Source organism: Chrysemys picta, chromosome 8, assembly GCF_011386835.1.
Source record: "Chrysemys picta bellii isolate R12L10 chromosome 8, ASM1138683v2, whole genome shotgun sequence".
NCBI lineage: Eukaryota > Metazoa > Chordata > Testudines > Emydidae > Chrysemys > Chrysemys picta.
This window is the reverse complement of record NC_088798.1, coordinates 107,564,849-107,583,628: the sequence shown is the minus strand read 5'-3', so window position 1 is coordinate 107,583,628 and position 18,780 is coordinate 107,564,849.

Sequence of the window (18,780 nt, the reverse complement as noted above, 5' to 3'; positions counted from 1 at the left end):
CATTCTGAAAACTGACCATTTATTCCTAACCCCCTTTGTTTCCTATCTTTTGTTTTCCTATCCTCCATGAGAGGACCTTCCCTCTTATCCCATGACAGCTTACTTTGCTTAAGAGCTTTCGGTGAGGGACCTTGTCAAAGGCTTTCTGAAAATCTAAATACACTATATCCACTGGATACCCCCTGTCCACATGCTTGTTGACCCCTCAAAGAATTCTAGTAGATTGGTGAGGCATAATTTCCCTTTACAAAAACCACATTGACTCTTCCCCCACAAATTATTTTCATCTACGTGTCTGACAATTTTGTTCTTTACTATAGTTTCAACCAGTTTGCCCAGTACTGAAGTCAGGTTTACCGGCCTGTAATTGCCGGGATCACCTCTGGATCCCTTTTTAAAAATTGGTGTCACATTAGCTATCCTCCAGTCATCTCATACAGAAGCTGATTTAAATGATAGGTTACAGACTACAGTCAGTAGTCCTGCAATTTCACATTTGAATTCCTTCAGAACGCTTGGGTGAATACCATCTGGTCCTGGTGACGTATTGCTGTTTAATTTATCAATTTGTTCCAAAACTTCCTCTGACACCTCAATCTGGGACAGTTCCTCAGATTTGTTGCCTAAAAAGAATGGCTCAGGTTTGGGAATCTCCCTCACATCCTCAACCATGAAGACAGATGCAAAGAATTCATTTAGTTTCTCCGCAATGGCCTTATCGTCCTTGAGTGCTCCTTCAGCATCTCGATTGTCCAGTGGCCCCACCGGTTGTTTAGCAGGCTTCTTGCTTCTGATTTACTTAAATTTTTTTTTGCTATTACTTTTTGAGTCTTGAGTCTAGCTGTTCTTCAAATTCTTTTTTGCCTATTGCTATCCATTTGTACAGCATTGAGCATAATGGGGACACAACCTAGGTGTTTCTAGGCACTACTTTCATATAATATTTTTAAAAAATTAATCATGACCACATTATTTATGCCAGAGAAATTGACCCCACCAATTAAACTGTGTACAGTTGTGTGTTTTATTTTATGGAGTTCATTTGGGATCGGAGTCCATACTGTGTTCTTCATGTGCGTGCCATCAGGTCAAGGGGATAACTTTGTCTGAGAAACTTTTTTGGTGGGAAATGAATCCTTGCCTCAACAAATCAAGGTACTGAATGTATGTTGAACCATTACTAGAAATCAGTAAACCATAGATGAGATTTCAAACCTGTTCCCTCAAGTGTCTATGCTTCTGCTCCTGTAATATTCAACTAACGAGTAATGGTAACATTTTTAGAAGAACTTATTCCCTTAGATTTTCTCTGGTATCAAACCAGCTCTCTTTTTGACGCTTTGTAGAGACCACACTGAGGGAGATGAAAAGAGACTCCCTGACTTCAATGGTCACTGAATTGGGCCATAACTCCTTAAACATTTTTCTGTCTGCTTTGAGGACCATGTACTCCATTCTCATGAGGCTGGAAATATCCCAATGACTCTTGTGTTTTGACAGATCTAGAGTACTGATTTGTACATGGCTAAAAATGCCAGAAGAGTCTAGCATTAATGCCTCTTTGTAATTGCATCACATGACAACAGGAGATACAAAATTCCATGCCTTGTGTTCTAGATTTTGAAAAATGACTAGGATTTTGTGTCCTTCAGTTTTGGAGTGCTTAAGTTGAGGGCCATTCATGGGGTCTGATTTTTTTTTAAGAAGGTGCTGAGCTCTTTGAAAATCGGGACCTTTTAAGGCATCTCAAGTTACGCATGCCAACATTTTTGAGGCATCCAAAATCACTAGTTTCTTCTGAAAAATCTTGGCTTATGTTTGAGCACGTTAAGAAAGGGAGTGGTGTTTACCTCTATCCATAACATTCATTTATCTCCTCAGATTAATTTGTAGAGTAGTAGTTGTTTAAGGTATTGCTAGAGACATTAGTCCCCTCCCCTGCCCCGTCTTTCTCATTTTTTGGTTTATGGGTCTGCAAGATAGAAGTAAAAGTACTGAGTATTGTTTGGAAGAAGGTTCTTAAACCTAACCAATAATTATAATGACGCTAATGGAATAGGAGGGACCAAATGGAAAAAGAATTGAACCGTTGAGTGCGGCATTCTTCATCAGGAATGTCCGATTTTTGTTGACTGTCAAAATAAAGGGACTTTCTAAGGATGGGAATTATCTTCAAAGTTGCCTCAATCTTTCTGATCCTCAGCCACCTTGTCAGCCGTGAAGAAATCTAGTTGTGTTTGTTTATACTGCATGCACCAAGTGGGGAAAAACATCTGTTTGCAGCTCACGACAACATGGCAACTTGTTAACTCACAATGGCCTCTATGCTCGCAGAACATGCCACAAGAAGTTTGAGCTGATGGATACTCCGTTTTAAACAGGCATGTATAGGAAAATTACAGCCTGTGCCCCTCCCTCACTTTGGGTCAGCACAACAGATGCACAGAAATTCAATTTTGTGATGCATAATGCACATAAGCAGTGCTTGATTTTTACTGAGTATCATAAATGGCTTAAGTGCCCATGCATGATGCAGATGAGAGGCTGCCAAGTCATGATGTCAATATTCTAGTGGGGAGAATAAAAGAAGAGGATAGAGTGACAACTGCGGACAGCAAATTCCTGAAAATAATCCCTCGCAATGTGACTTTATACATTGTTAGACGAGAGAGAGTGAACAACTAATTGGAGCATTATTTTCTAGCACAGTGGCTTGCAGTCTGCTCTCGGTTACATGTCTGCAACCCTACCAAACTAATTGGAATTGCACCTTTATGGCAGAAGGAGCTCGGATACCATGGTGATGAGGTACAATATAGGAACCTGGATAGATACACAAAGGACAGGGATTGGCTCAAATAAGTGCATTTTAAACCTTCTGAGGAGATTATCACCTGTGGCTCTTTTCCAGATTAGTCACTCAAACAAATAATCTTTATCTAGCTGTTTTTATTGTTTGACGAATTTCAGTTTTGCTGAAAAATCCTGTTTTCGCTGAAGTCAATGGGAGCTTTGCAATTATCAGTTGTGGTCTCATTTATTCTATCTCACTTATTACAAAAAACCTCGAATGTATCCAGTCCATCATGTGAAAACACCTTGGCCACTATATCAACCTGAAGAATATTTTTTTTAATGTAATGCCTCTAAGATGTGTAAGGTAGGAAATGAATTTGAAAATTCAATTAATGGCACCTGGTTGCCAGGATTTGAAGCATGGATAAAAACTCTGTAGGTAAAGCTAACTAGCATGTGTGTATGTGGCTCACTGCCGGGAATGTTTGCTGAAGATCTGTTCCCCAGACACTGTCACTATAAAAAACATATTCGGTCTTCTCCTTCAAAATTACCTTTTATATTTTTCTCCAGCTAACAGCTGAAACTCAAATAGGATTAACAAAACTCTGCTTGTGTTGTGGTGTTCCCCCTCCCCCCTTCTTTGTGTATAACAGAGTGCCATTTGGAAGCAGCTTTCTGGGAGTTTAAAATGACTGATTAAATTCACTGTTCTCTAATGGGCCACAGTTGCTACGGATTTTTTTTCCGTTAATTCAAATGAACTGCACACACAATCTCCAGCAGGTGAGTTCCTGGGCCTCAGATCTAGGTAGTCTGGCATTCTCAAACAAAAACTGAACTGATTTATGCCTCATTAAAAGCATCCCCTAGAGCAGGGATTGGCAACCTTTGGCACACAGCTCGCCAGGGTAAGCCCTTGTTTACCTGCTGCGTCTCCCGATCGCAGCTCCCACTGGCTGTGGTTCGCCGCTCCAGGCCAATGGGGGCTGCGGGAAGAGCGGCTAGCACATCCCTCACCCCGTGCCGTTTCCCGTAGTCCCCATTGGCTTGGAGCCCATACCCCTACTGGCCAGTGGGAACTGTAATTGGCCGAACCTCCGGATGCGGCAGGTAAAGAAACCGGCCCGGCCTGCCAGGGGGCTTACCCTGGCGAGCCGCGTGCCAAAGGTTGCCGATCCCTGCCCTAGAGCATCTGCCAAAATCTAGGGGAATAGAGTACTGATAGCCTGATCCAACTCCCATTTACACCAATGGGAACTGGATTGGGCCTTCCTTAAGCAAAAGAAAAGGAATAATTAAGAAGCTCAATGCTTCCTAAAGAAGGATGACACTCTTGGTGCATCTCCCAAGAAATTCATCGGGCTACAGAGAGAGAGGTATTTTCTTAGTACATCACATAATTTGGATGTTCCTGTACCTGCAGTCATGGTAGTTTGTACATCCGGACTGACTGCAGGTACGACAGCAGCAGCTGCAAACCCAAGTTATGTACATGTATTTTTACATATGCAATTGCACAGTGCATATTTGAATATCTGGACCTTTGTTAATAACTTTGGGAGTCCCACAGGGATGGATGGTGTTATACAGACATCTAAAAGACACAGTCCTGAGGATCTTATAATCTCTTGTCTTGCTGATTAAATATCCTATACGTTATGTACTGGCATCTACTTACCCACTTGCAAGGATTTGCAGATTTAACTCCCATAGATTAGTTTAAAAGCAGTGCCTAGAAAACTGATGCCTGAGAGCATGAATTTGTTTACACTTGCCTGTAGTCTCAGCTGTAATATTAACATATCATTTGCATTGAAGCAGGAAAGTGCATTGAATTATAATGATCTTAAGCCACTACTTTAATCTGGAAACCTCCAGAGGACCCAGCACTGAGATGCTTTGATTTCATTTAGCCATATATTCTATCAATGCACCTTTCAGTGCAAAGATACGGTGATGTTCGGCAACAAAATGAGACTATTGATACAATAGTGGCATGCATGAATATTTTTTTAAAGTAGAATTGTAGACTTATAAAAGGATTATTAACCCCACAATCCATTTTAAAGGATAAGGTCATCGCTTGGCAGCTAAAAGAGGGTGTTCTGCTAGCACTCCCATAGTTAGAGAAGCTGACATTTTAATGTCGTTAGATCATTCCTCCCATGCACACCTGGTTCCTCTACAGGCTATAAATCACCTATGTCCTCAAGTTGCAGTTACCAGATTGATCAAGGGAGGCTAAGGTTCCAATCAGAAATTGTATTCAGGATCTCAATTCAAAGGGGGTAGTAAATGGTGGGCAGTGCCTTTATCCTTGGAAGGGACTTCAGGATTGATTCGGGGTATATCGATTTTCATCAAGAACTTACAATTGATGACATTTTCCTTTTGAAAGAAGCCAGAACTAATTGTCTCTGCCCTATTGGGCTCTGTTACTTCCTCTTCTTCCTTGCTTCTTTTTTTGACTCTTTGGAAATTTGAAATGATCAATGTCTGTTGTGGAAGTAAAGAGATTATACTGCATAGGCATGTGGTGAGTAGCAGGGCTGTATCAGGCACCTGCATGAGTCTTGTGAAAGTACAGTTCCTGAAGTGGTGGAGTTGCTTTACTAAACCTTAGAGGGTTGTTTACATTCTTTTTAGCTAGTCCCTTTCCCCCTAAGAAAGGATTGTATCTAGAGGCTTGTCCATACGGGGACATCCAGGAAAGATAATCCAAATGAACTAAAGGTGTGAATTTGAAGTGGACTAGGTAAACCGCATTAAATCCCTGCATTGATGATGCTGTTCAGAATTAAAGTGGTGTTCACTTCACTTTGGAAGTAAATTAAACTAAACTGAATTCCAGGGGACGGGACTAGATGATCTCTTGGTGTCCCTTCCAGTCCTATGATTCTATGGCAAGGCCATTTTAATTCTGAATGAGGGTGTTCACACAGGGGTTTGACTAATCCACTTCAAATTCACCCCTTTAGTTAATTTTGGATTAATTTTCCTGGGTGTCCCTGGGTAGATGAGTCCTAAACTAGAGCTAGGTGGAGAAAAATTGGCCCAAATCAATCTTTCCTACAAAATATTTTGGTTTTGAGAAATTTTTTTAACTTAAAACTTTTTTGAAGAGTTTCTAAATTGTCTAAATGTTTCATTTTTATACTTTTCAACAGAAGTTTCCAGTTTTTTCCAGTTTGAAACTTCACATTTCAAAATTTAATCTGTAATAGTTAAAAAGAACATTTCAAAATGAAATATTGCAACTGATCCAAACAAAACAGTTTTTGGCTCATGAAATGTGATTTTTGATTTCGTGTCCTGATTTGGGATGGGAAAACTTTTTGCACTCTCAAACTTTCACAGATTGGGAAACCTGTTTTCACCCAGTTCTAATCTAGACTCCGTTAGAAGTTTAGGCTCTGATTTAGGGGGCATTATCAAAAAGCAGATTCAAAGGTGACTTGCCTATGGTGTATACGGTATCTTTTTGGGGGAGAAAATTTATGAGAGTGTTAAAGGACTCTTTACTCCAGTGGACGAACGCAGATCAAGAATCAATGGCTGGAGGCTGAAGCCAAACTAATTCGTATTAGAAGGAACACGTTTTTAACAGGGAAGGTGATTACCAATTAGCACAAACTGCTGAGGAAGGTAGTACATTTTCCATTCTTCAAGCCAGGACTGAATGCCTTTCTGGAAGGTATGCATGACCCAAAACAGAGGTGATTGGCCTCAGTACAGAGGCAACTGGGTGAAATTGAATGGCTTGCGGCATACAAGACATCAGACTAGATGATCCAGTGATCCCTTCTGGCCTTAAGCTCTCTGGATCTGTGGTCTAGCAACACACTTATGTACCTGCTCATTTGAAAGCATGCGACTAGCCCCATCGGAGGGGACGACTCATTTGCTAAGTATTTGCCTCAGTCTTTGCTGGATCGGGGACGTACTAAGATCCGTGTCTGCGTACTGCTGAACAAAGAACTATTTGAAACAATATTTTCAAGTCTACAATTTGGAGAAGTCTAAAAGCTTTTTTTTACTGAGTGTGGAATATTTGAACCTCTCTGGCAGGCGCAGAGATGAAAATGAGAGAGTCATTAGCAAGGACATAATAATTTTCTGTACATTATTAACTGATAATGAATGGAAACTGAGTGCACTGTCAAGGAAACTGAATAAGCAGACAATTAACCATTGCTTGAGTTTAGCAGGGGCTTTGCTGATCCACGCAGGGAAGGGTAGCCTGGCTGAGTGCGGGAGTCCCCTCGCCGCTGCACTGCAGGAGCTGTGTTCTGTACAGACAGAAAAGAAAGCACTAGTGAGTTGTCACCAGAATGAAATCCATGACGCTCTCTTGCCTCAACCATGCAATAGGCTGCTGCAGCGGTATGCCCACATACACTAGGAATCTGCCCGGATGTCCGCTGTATTCCCCATAGCTGGGGAAGCCACGTTGACATGTCTCGCCTGCTGCCAGTTGGGGGAGAGGGGAAGAGTGGTGAACAACTTGGAGCCTGGTATCCCATCACGTTTCTTTGCCAGCTGAAATGAAGCCTGTTCCCGGATACCTGTTCAAATGCCTCAGGGCAACAGGTGATTTGCCTCTGGAAATCTCCACTACATGCATCTGACGAAGTGGGTATTCACCCACGAAAGCTCATGCTCCTATACATCTGTTAGTCTATAAGGTGCCACAGGACTCTTTGCTGCTTTTACACATCCAGACTAACACAGTTACCCCTTTGATACTTGCTAAGCAAACACGTGCAGGTGACAGAGGATTGAAAGCATCCTGACTCGGGCTGGTCAGCATGTTTGGTATCTTATTAATAAGCTTGTAGCTCACCTCACTTCAATTGTGGCCTCAAAACTAAGGAGAGGTAAACCAGCTTCGAGAAAACCAGAACTATTCTGAGCCACCCCCAAATCTCAGGCCAAATTGACTCTCCTTATTTTTCTTTTAGAGGAGTTTGGGGGAGCTCCTTAATACCTATTTTAGGGCTAAATTCAGTTAAATTGTCGCTGTCTTCAATGGGTTGGAATGGGTGCTACCGAGGGCAGAAATTGGCATTTATTTGCCTCAAATAGATCATTCTGATTGCATCTTTTAGTTAGTTATTATTAGGGATGATTAATCTTTCTCAGGGCTCCTTGCGAGTTTATACGTTGTGTCGCAGGGGAGGGGCAATCTGGCTCAAAGGACAGGGGAATCAATGCTGGAGTGAAATGACCAAGCAGTGGAAGTGAATGGTGCAGTAGGAGGAGAGCCTGAGCTAAAGCCGTGGGCAAGCTTTGCTGATCTAAAGCAAAGTTAGCAAAAGTCGGGCTGTGAGCAAACCTCAGGCTCTGCCTGCTTGCAAGTTCACAAGACCGGGGCCAATATTGCAGAAGCACACATTCCTAAGAAGTGCTAGGCACAGAGCGTACACCCACACACTCACTCACTCCTGAAGAGTGGTACCAGAACATCCCGATATCAAGGATGGTACAAAAACGTTCCCCAAGGATAACCGGAACACACTGACCCCTCCTGAAAGATAAGGTCAGGATGACAGTGTAATGAATAGAGATATTTTGAGCGAACCAACGTGTATAAGAAAATGGGTAATAACTAGCCACGTCAGGGGGCAGGGACTAACTCTATCAGAGGAGCAGTACGTAACTTGTTTGTATCAGGGTCTAAAGAGGTATCTCTGAGAGCGCATCTTGGTCCAGCCAAGGGGGGAAAGGAAAGCCCCGCCATTCACTGAGCTGCATCCATTGTCACGGGCATACATGCCTTAGTTTCCTCGCAGAGTCTTCCAGGGGCTATTACCATGCTTTGTTGACAATAAACCTGGCCTGGTGCCTTCGTACTTTAACGGATCCTGTGATCATTGGGCGGTTCGCTTGAGGTCTGCTGTGCCAGCTGTCTGCACAGAGCTGGGGCAGCACACAGGGGGAACACACACACTAAGCCAAACATCTAACCACAAATGGCAATAGTAAACCTGCATGCTACCAGTGCACCGTGTAGCTTTGTTCTACAGCTGTTTCATTCTGTTGAATTTATTGTTTCTGATTCTCAAAGCTGCCTTTTCTGGGTGTTTTGCAGAATTATTCCTGATCAGCCTGCATTTCTGCCCCACGAACTGTGTATTGGTCCAGACTGCAAGGGCAGTTTTACTTTACATAGTGATTTGCACGCCATGCAAGTTCATTGGGCATGGGCTTTTACACCCTCAATTCTGCCAAGTCCTTAGGAGAAGCCCACTATGAATAGCTCCATTGCCTGCATTGCATGGGTTCCTCGGAGCCTTCAAGGACTTGAAGTTAGGCATGTGCATAAGTACATTCGCAGGCACCGTATTTAACCTTGAGCGGGCTCTCCCTGCTCTGGCGGGACGCGAGTGTGCTCTCTGGAACAGGAACAGTAAGGACAGTGTCAGCGGCAGCAAGTTTGTGGAATCCACGCTGCGCTTGGCTGCTCATCGGTTCATTACACAATTTTTATGGTTTCCCAGCAGTGAGGCTTCCTAAATGAGCAAATAACACACTCAGCCGGAACGTCTCCAAACCTCTGCGCAAAGTGTGTGTGTGGGGGGGAGGGGGGAACAGGCGACCTGCTGTTCCACTCTGCTTCATGCAGGCTTGGCTGCACTGATGTGATTTGCCACTATCCGCACTTAGCGCCCGCAGCACTGTGGAACACTGCGGACTCTTAATACAGCTGGTTAGTAATCTGTGTGGGGTTTGGGCAGCGGGGGTTGTAGCGGCAGTTGCAAAGCTCATGTCCAGAAAAGAGCCAGCAGCCTCTCCCCAGGATGTGGTGCTATTTACCTAATGTACAAGTGCCAAATCCCATTATCAGAGTAGTGTTGGCCCTCTGTCTGACTCCAGGTTCTCTCCTCTGCAGAGTGGTAGCAGATGGCCGAGGCCATCAGGGCAGTTTCCTGATGCAGGAGAAATCACCATGTGATGTGGAGTCTAGGTAAATTATAAGCGTAACTTGCTTTATTTACACCTGTGCACCAGTCCTGAAATAAGATGGTCGACCCGCCTGCAGGGCAATTCCTTCTCCCAGGAATCTAAGCCCGACATCAACGCCTGCTTTGCTGGGAACAGCTCTGCCTCCACCCAGAGGCCAAGGCAGAGATCACACTCTCCTGCTGCTCCCCGAGCTCAAAACTCTCCACAAATACTTTGCATACCCTAAACTAACAAACACATCATGTCTCTCTAAAAGTCAGAACTTGCATGCTGAGACAAAGAACTTGAAAGATGTTTAACAGCGCCATCTGATGACGCCATCATATTATTTAGCTCTTCTGTAGCACCTTCCTTCTGGGGAACTCGTAGACTCCTAGGTTTAAGGCCAGAAGGGACCATCATGATCATCTTCTGCACGTGGCGGGCCACAGAACCTCACCCACCCACTCCGGTGATAGGACCATAACCACTGGCTGCATTAAGGAAGTCCTCATATCTTGATGTAAAGACTTCGCAAAGCACTTTCAAATAGCTAAGAATACCTGCAGGAGATAGGTAAGGTTTACCAGCTCCATTTTAAAGATAACTAAAGCAGAGAGATGTTAAGTGACTTGTCCAAAGTCCCATGCAAAGTTTTTGCCAGAGGTAGGGCTGCTTTACACAGGTTTCTTGATTCACTGGCCTATGCCTTAACCACAAGACCGTGCTTCCTATCAGGACTTAAAACTGTTCCTGTAAAACTGAGACTCGCTGGCTGTCCATAATTTCCTGGACTCTTGGTCACTTCCAGAGGAGACAATATTTGCCCTTGATCTTCTATCCTCTCCAGGTTTGACTGCTGGCCTGGCTGCTACCCACCCAGCCCACACTACACTCATCCAGGTTGAAACAGCACCTGTGTGAAAGCTGCACTAGCCTCACTCTTTTCCCTATCAGCCCTTTCGCTGTGAGGGAAATCCCGGCGGGGAGGTGGCAAGATCCGAAGCCCCCCTTCCTATTGACACCGTCCCAGCTTCCTCTCAGAGAGACTGGGACACAATCCATCCTATTTTCCAAAAGGACCGTCATCCTAGCACGGTTTGTTCAGGCCGGGCCACGCTGCAATTAGAGCCAATCACTTGAAACAGCCACATGAAGTCATTGGCAGCGCTGCTGCAGCGAGCAAAGTGCCAGCCCCTCCTCCTCGATTTGCAAGCCCTGATCCAACAAAGTCATCAAAGTGCCAAAGACTGGCTTTGAACCGCTGATCTTTGACGGGAGAAGGGGCTTACCCCAGGCTAGCTCTGGCTTTTATAGATCTTCCTAGGCTATTCAAGGAGCCAATTTTTTTCCCAGAGTCCAGTATGCCTGGGCGTATTTAAACTGATACGTCTTTTAATGGACCTCATACCAGGAAAAAAAAAACCTTTAAATTCTCATTCCAGCCAAAACAAGGCCAGACCTATTATTGAGAGAGGACGTGGGCTCAGGCACCACTTAGTGCGGGATTTTAATTCCTCTGGAGGCTCTGAGTGCAACAAAAATATATGTTCCCAAATCTGCCTGTTGCTGGTTAACTAGAAAACGTGTGCAAGGAAGGCACAGCTGTATCCATTTCTCAATATGATCCACCCCCCAGCCCATCCGGCATGCTAGTTGCTGGCTCTCAAACCTGGGCTTAGCTGGAAGTCTGGCAGCAGCCCACTGAAGTCAGCGCGATCACTGGCATTCGGTTTTCAATTCAGTGAACTGCTCGCCTGCTCAGACACAGGCTTAAGGCACTTGCTGAATCAGGGCCGCAGCAGAGTCAATCTTTCATACTTTTTTTTTTTCTTGCTTCCCCCTGCTTTTAATTTCTCCACTGACAGAAGAGAGTTAATGGTTAGAACAGAAGATTCTGGACTGTAATCCTGGCTGATACAATTGACCCTCTGTGCATCATGAGGGAGACCAGATGTCTTGATATTAGGGGCTTTGTCTTATATACACAACTATAATCCCTGAGAACTGTCCTGATCTTTCCCACTTGATATCTGCTCACCCTCTTGTCACGCTGGGGCATCCATTTCACAAATATGGTGTGCTGTTGTCACCCATCCTGGCAGAAGGGAGTGATTGTAGCAGGAACTTCCTCTGTTAACAGGTTCTGCAGCTGAACTGTGGTTTCCCAGAGGACTAAGGTGGAACAATCTCCCCTCGACAGCGAGGCCTGGCTCTTGTGGTTATGTGGCACAAATGCCAGCGTGCTGTATGCGCTAAACCACAAACCTACAGCCCTTGTTACGTGCCATCCCCCTTAGCACAGGATGTTACCCCTTGAGCTAATGGAAGATCCTTCTAGGTGGCTGTGATGCGAGGCGAGGATTAACAGAGTTCTCATTTGGGGAATATGGAGTTTCATTTAGGTTAGTTTACCCGCTTCCAGCCAAGAGAGGGCAAGAAAATCGTAACATCTGCATCCCTCCAGTGGGCGATGACACCAAGTGATCAGTACAGCGCACGGCTTTTTGGTTGGAAAACCCAGGCTGTTCTTGTCAAACGGGTGGCCCCTACAATCACGCATACTTCCCTGCATTCTTATATAGTGGCAGCCTCTGTCCTACTGAGGTCAATGGTCATTTTCCCAGTGTCTTCCGTGGCAGCAGATCACAGCCATGCTCATTACTGGCTATAGTGAATTCAAGTTGGATGTTGCCAACCCGACCAAGAACTCCAGGCTTTGGCAGACAAATTCCAAGTGGCTTTGCAATTTCTCAGCCCATCACTCACCTGTCTGCTTCACAGCTCCAATTGTATTTCAAGGCCGCTGCCTGAGAGCAGGTACAATATCCCTCTGATCCTCTCAATAAATCAGTTTTTCTGTAATTCTGAGGTGTCACGGTACATTACATGCCACTGTGTAACCCACGGTAAGACCTCTCACGTGACACTGGGAGAGATGTGCAAAGACAGCACTAGCAGGGGGGAGGAGCACTGAGAGTGGCCTTCTGAAATCCAACCCCCCAACTGGGGAAATTTACATCCCCTTTCTGATTGATACGCATGAGTTATTCCATACCCTCAACTGTCTAGCGCATGTAGTCACTGAGATGTAAGGGCCGAAGCACCAGCTGGTATCCATTGGTGTCACTCCACTGAAGTCAATAGTCAGGATCTTCAATGGAGCCGTGGTCATTTACACCGTCTGAGGATCCGACCCTATTTAGAAAGAAGTTCCTCCGTAGAGAGAGACTGATCCTGTTTCACGCTGTGGTGCCTACCATAATACACCAACTAGCAAGATGGCTCATGTCTATTTGAAGCTAAACATCGTTAAGGCACGTGCGTTGCTTTCTAACCTGTCTCCCGTGCCGCTTCTCAGAGGGCCTTCATTGAAGCGTGGGCCGGGTGTGACTTGGCATGGCTCTAGTGACATCAAGAGAGCAGTGCCAGTTCACGCTAGGTGAAAATTTTGCCCAGTCCATATTTTGGTACAGACTGATGGAATGTTCAGTGCTACAGTCTGACCGTAATGCCAATGTACGTTTGGATTCCTTCCGTATGCACGAAAATTAGTTTGCCTGAATTCTGTGCTTAGCTTTACAGGAGAGGGGGTTTTATTTATGTATTTATTTATTTAAAAGTGAAAATTGACAGGTATTTGCTTCTTTAAGCAAAATCCCCTTGGGAGATGGCAAATGATCTCCTCTTGCAAGGAAAGCTTTGCATTAAGCAGGACTTACTGGCAACAGGCAGCTTCCAGGCAGCTTGGACAATAATGGGACTAAATCTCTGCGATTGCTCAGCCGCCACGCAGAGGGGGACGTCTGCCTCCCTGCAAAGCAGAACTAACATCAGACCCCGCTCCCCAGTGCTAGCTGAGCTGCAGGGCGGGCGTCTCGCTGGACAGGCCGCCAGCGCTGTGAGCAACGTTGCCAAAATACCCTGACATGGCATGCAGGGGAGCTGGGATCCCCAGACTTCAGTGTCTACTGTAGGGGTTCACATTCAAAACCTGGTGATCAGACACAGTTTCCAACCAATGGGCATTTGGCGTATGTGCAATTGATAGCCAGCTGTGGCCCATTTCCTAGTGTGTGGGTATGGACTGACCTTTCACCCCTATATGTGGTCCCCTCTAGGTCAGGAGTGAGGGGCGATATGTGAAGACGCTGGCACTCCCCTCTCCTTGCGAGATATCTTTCCCTATGGGTAAAGAGAGGGCTTTGTTTTCCCTTGTCATTTGGTCACCTTTCACCAGTGCTGCTTTCTCGTTAGAAAGCGAAGGAGCAATATCATTGAATGCAAACTGCACTGCTGAATTATCCGCATAATTACATTTAGATCAGATAGAATTGTCTTCTAGAGTCCATTTAACTTCACAGCTGCCTGTCAGCAAAAGCAAATGTCTGCACTACATATGGCTGATATGCCATTTTAGAGTTTAGGCAGATCGAAAAGGGGGGGTGGAGGAAATCTGACCCATGGAAATGTTATATGAAGAGGCTGCTAGCAAATTGCATTTTTATTCTGTCTGGATACATGTTCAGCAACATTGGCTAGCACAACTGTTGACATCAAAAGCCCCACAGTGTATGTATAATTTTCAGCTCACTGTCTGTTGCCCAAATGATGGTCCAGTCTGAGTGACTCACTCTTCAGCTAATTAGTTTTTATGCACTGGAAAAAAAAAAGCACTTCTTTAATATGCAATTAGGGTCACTTCATACAGCTCTGCAACATTAACTGCATTTAACAGATCATAAATGTTATTTAATTGCAAATAATTCATTATAACCTATTGAATGCCTTTTTTTAAATCTCAAATAGCCTGCCTGTCTTCTTATAATCCTACCAATGCTTATCTTAAAGTCCTCCTTGCAGTCCCTATTCAAAGCAGGGAGGTAAATACTTTTATGAGCGTGGCAGCACAGGGAGTGACTCAGAGCTTATTCCTCTAGTTAACCATGCTCACAACAAGACTTTCCCCTCTGCCCCCAGCTGGGCTGTTTCCCCAGGGATTTGGATTCTCCGAAACAGTGTGAGTGGCAGAAGGCTACTGCTCTCTGCAAAAGCAGCTCATCTTAGAGAGAGCCACACAGAGCGGGAAAGTCAGTTGCACTGAGCTAGATCCCTGCATGCCAACACCTAGAGTAAAAGGCTGTTTCTGATCTTTCAGGAGTGTCGTTTATGTTTAGCCTACTCCTGCCCTTAAGCCCAGATGGTCCTTATTTTTGTTCTGGTCCTAGGCCTGAACTGCAAAGACACAGAGACAGACCCAAACCCAACCTCCAGATCCAAACACACCTGAAAGAATTTGGATCCCAGCTTTGCAGCTCAGGTCGGCATTGGGTCTTTTACAGTAAGTTGGCTTCTCACTGCTATAAACATTGGAGGGGAAATTCAGAGGTGGGCCTAGCCCAGCTCCTATGGACCTCAATGAGAGCGGCACATTCTGAAACTGGGGCTGAACTGGGGTTAAACTCTTTCTACCTCTGCTCATCTGCATCTTCCCCAGTGGCCCAGCCAGACATTCATGTACCCTGCTAGGCCCCACCCTCTGCTTCACACAAGGGAGGGGCAAGGGCAGCAAACTTGAGTCCAGCTCGATTGACACATGGGTGAGGGGTTCATTCTGTACGTTTGCTTCTGGATTCCATATTGGACTTTTCCTTGGAAGCCACTTTATAGAGATCCCAAAATCTAAATAAGGGAAGTAGTGCACTCAGGTAGGGGGAGCAGGGGGAATGGAAGTCTGGAAAACAGATTTAAAAGAAAAATATTAAAAAAATCCTTAATAGTTGTACTTCTCCATACCCAAGGACTCGAGGGTTAGTAAAGGAGCGTTTCTCCAATGAAAGGGGTACTATGAAATGAAGGATTTGTAGCAAAATCATTCCAGCTTTGCAAGGTCATGGCCGTGGCCAACGTCAGTGGCCATAGCTCACGGCTTTAGCAACAGGAAATGGTGCCAAACCAAATTAAGACGCTTGTTAGATGTCATAGAGGCCTTTATTTGTACGCGGAAATAGCCAGCCGGTGAGAAGGGCCGTTACTCATTGCTGAAAGCAGGTGGCCGTGTCCCAAATATATGCTGCCTTTCTCGCTCCTGAGACTAACGTGCCTCACCCTGTCTTAATGTTATTTTACATTCTCCCATGATACAAGATGCACATGCACATAAATCTGCAGTGTCCTTGGCCTGCACCTGCCAAAAAACATAAAGCTCTCTTGATAGGAGACAGGGAAGCTTTGCCTAACCCGGGAATCTTACTGGTTGAGCCGCACGACTCAGACGGAGAGTGCTGTGGGGTTTGGAGGCTGCCGGAGAAAGCAGGGGGAGCAAAAAGCAACATTTTTCTAAATTGGTTATCCTCACTTTCTCATTCGCTGCCTGCTGTATCCTTCAGCAGCTCTGATCCGCTGTGAAGCGTGTTAAATGAGGGGGTGAATTTCCTGTGGGAGATTTCATATAGGGAGCTATCTGGCATCTCAAATAGGGGGAACCTGATCTAGAAGCACTGAAGTCGAAGGGAATTTTTCCATTGTCCCTACTGGGCGTAGGCGTAGGGTGGTAGTCAGGAATAGCCCTGTTCAAAATGTTCATTTCCTTACTGCTTTTGGACACTTCTCATCTCAATGAACTTTGTTTTAACAACTGAAGTTCAACAGCAAATAAGCTCAACAGGAGTTGGTAAAAAAAAATAAAAATGAAAAAACAATTGTGCATAAAATTTTAAAATGTTGAAGCTGTTTCTGTTCTCGCAGGGGTTGGAATGGTCCCACTTTTGGGTTTTCAGTTTTTTGTGACCTTTTCAAAAAGAACGGTCTGCAGCTGTTTTTAATTGCCCCCTTTTCCATTTTTCCCCATTATTTTTTTTAAAAACTCAATATTTCACAATTTATCTAGGGGAAAAGAAGGAGAAAACTGAGAAATGATTTAAAAAACATAATATATAAAAATTAAATGTGAAAACTGACCATTTTCTATGGCAAAATTTTGATTTTGGGATTTTTTTGAGCAAACAGCCCCCTTTGCATTGAAGAAATGTTGCTGTGTCATAGTCTCTACTAACTAGTAATTATCGTAAGATATTGGATCGTGTTGAGGTTTCAGGTTGAGGTAGCCTGTAGCATCCCATCCCATCCCATAAAAAACCCATCAGAGAGAGAGAGATGGGCAGAAGACTCTCTGCAAAGATCCCCTTTCATATTCCCCCCCAACCCCTCCCCCCAACCTCTTGTGGTGGGGCAGAGTTTCCCTTCCTCTGGAAAAAGCCTCACCCCCAGAACTGGCCACTTACTTTCCCAGCAGTCGTGGGGAGGGAGGTCTGTGGAAAAGATCATATAGCCCCAGGCTGGAATTTGAAGGAGTTAAAATAGACTTTTCCTTTTACTGGGCTGACAGTTCAGGGGGAAATAATTTAATGTCGGGGGGGGGGGGAACAACTGAGCAAATGAGAGCGCCACTATCCAGGGAAGAATGTTCGACAGGCCAATCACGGGATTTCGTATGGCGGAATATATTTATTTGTGGGGGGTGGGGACAAAAATCTGCAAATACACTTGTCTAAAATTTTGGCTGGACTACTTCCTGACTCCTTGGAAGGGGAAGATTATGGGTAAGAGTTTCAGCATTGGTCTACTTCTGCTGTTATGCAAATCAATACTAAAACTCCCACTGACTTCCATGGCAGCAGAGTTAGGCCACCGCTGAGCCTACCCTGAACTGACGAAGTTTTCCTTGGTTCTCGAGCTGCTGCAGAGCCTGATTGCGTGGTCTTTTTCACCCAGTCTCCTCTTTATGCCAATGGAGGTTGGCCTGATTAAGAGCTGCAGGACTGGGACTTGAATTTCTTTTGCTGGCATGTGCTTTATTGTTGTATGAATCCTATTGTCTGGTGGACAATCAGATATTGATATTCCCTGGTATCATGCTGCCCTCTTTTGTTTAGTATCCAGAATATACTGCAGGAGTTACTCAAAATGTTTGGTTTATTATTTAAAAAAAAAAAAAGTGGTTTATTTTCCAAGAGGTATTTTGCTGTCACTGAAGCTGTGATAGACTCTTTCAGCTAGTATGGTATTGTAACAACTGCAGCGAACTATGCTACTGTTAGGGGTGAAATTCACCCCTGTGCCGAGGACTACTACATGTCCTATTTGCCCCTGGATTCATTTGCTGTGTTGATTTTTTTAGTGGGAGCAGGAGCGGGTCCACTGACTTCAGCTGAAGTTGTGGGCACGCCACATCTAGCAGGATTGGGCCCGAGGCACTCAGCCTATCACATATGGCATTCCTATGAAGTCACTGGGAGCACAGTCTTGAGTCAAAATGAACCTAGAAATTACTCCTTTGCCAACTTGCTGAAAATTCTAAGCTGAGGGCAAGACTTGTAGCTGCAGCTGCTGAAGTGGAAAAATCAACTCAACTACCGTTAACTAAAGACAGAGTAGGGAGCGCCACTGATAGACGCCTTCAGAAGCCAATACAATTTGGTTAATAAACTGCGATAGCGTGTGAATTTTGGACATCCGGAGGCTGTGATCATTAGAGCTTGCATTTACTTTTAGTCTGGTAGGAATGCACAATTCTTCAGATGGGTTGATTTCTAGCTATTGGTTTGGATAACGAACACCAATCAATCCTTTCATTTAATGGTGAAATTTAATGAAAACAAATTCACATTTAAAATGCAATCCCAAGCAGGATGATTTCTCTCACAAGTGTTTGCCTGAAATGGAGTCACCCATGAACAATTGATTAATTAGCCATTTAACACGACTGGCTGGATCGTTAAAACTGTTGGATGAGTCCATCATTTCTCTATGATAAGGCTGAGACGTGACGGGAGAAAGCTCAAGCAATTTCTCACAACATGTAAGATTCCTAGAGCAGGCGAAGTTATTTCTCATAGCCCAAAAAAAGGGGATGTTCAGTGGGGGGGAGGGAAAGCACATTCTTAAGGATTTTTTTTCCAAATAATGCATAGTTGGCATATGGAATATGTTGCCACATGATACAATTAGCAAGACTCAGAAAAGGATTGGACATTT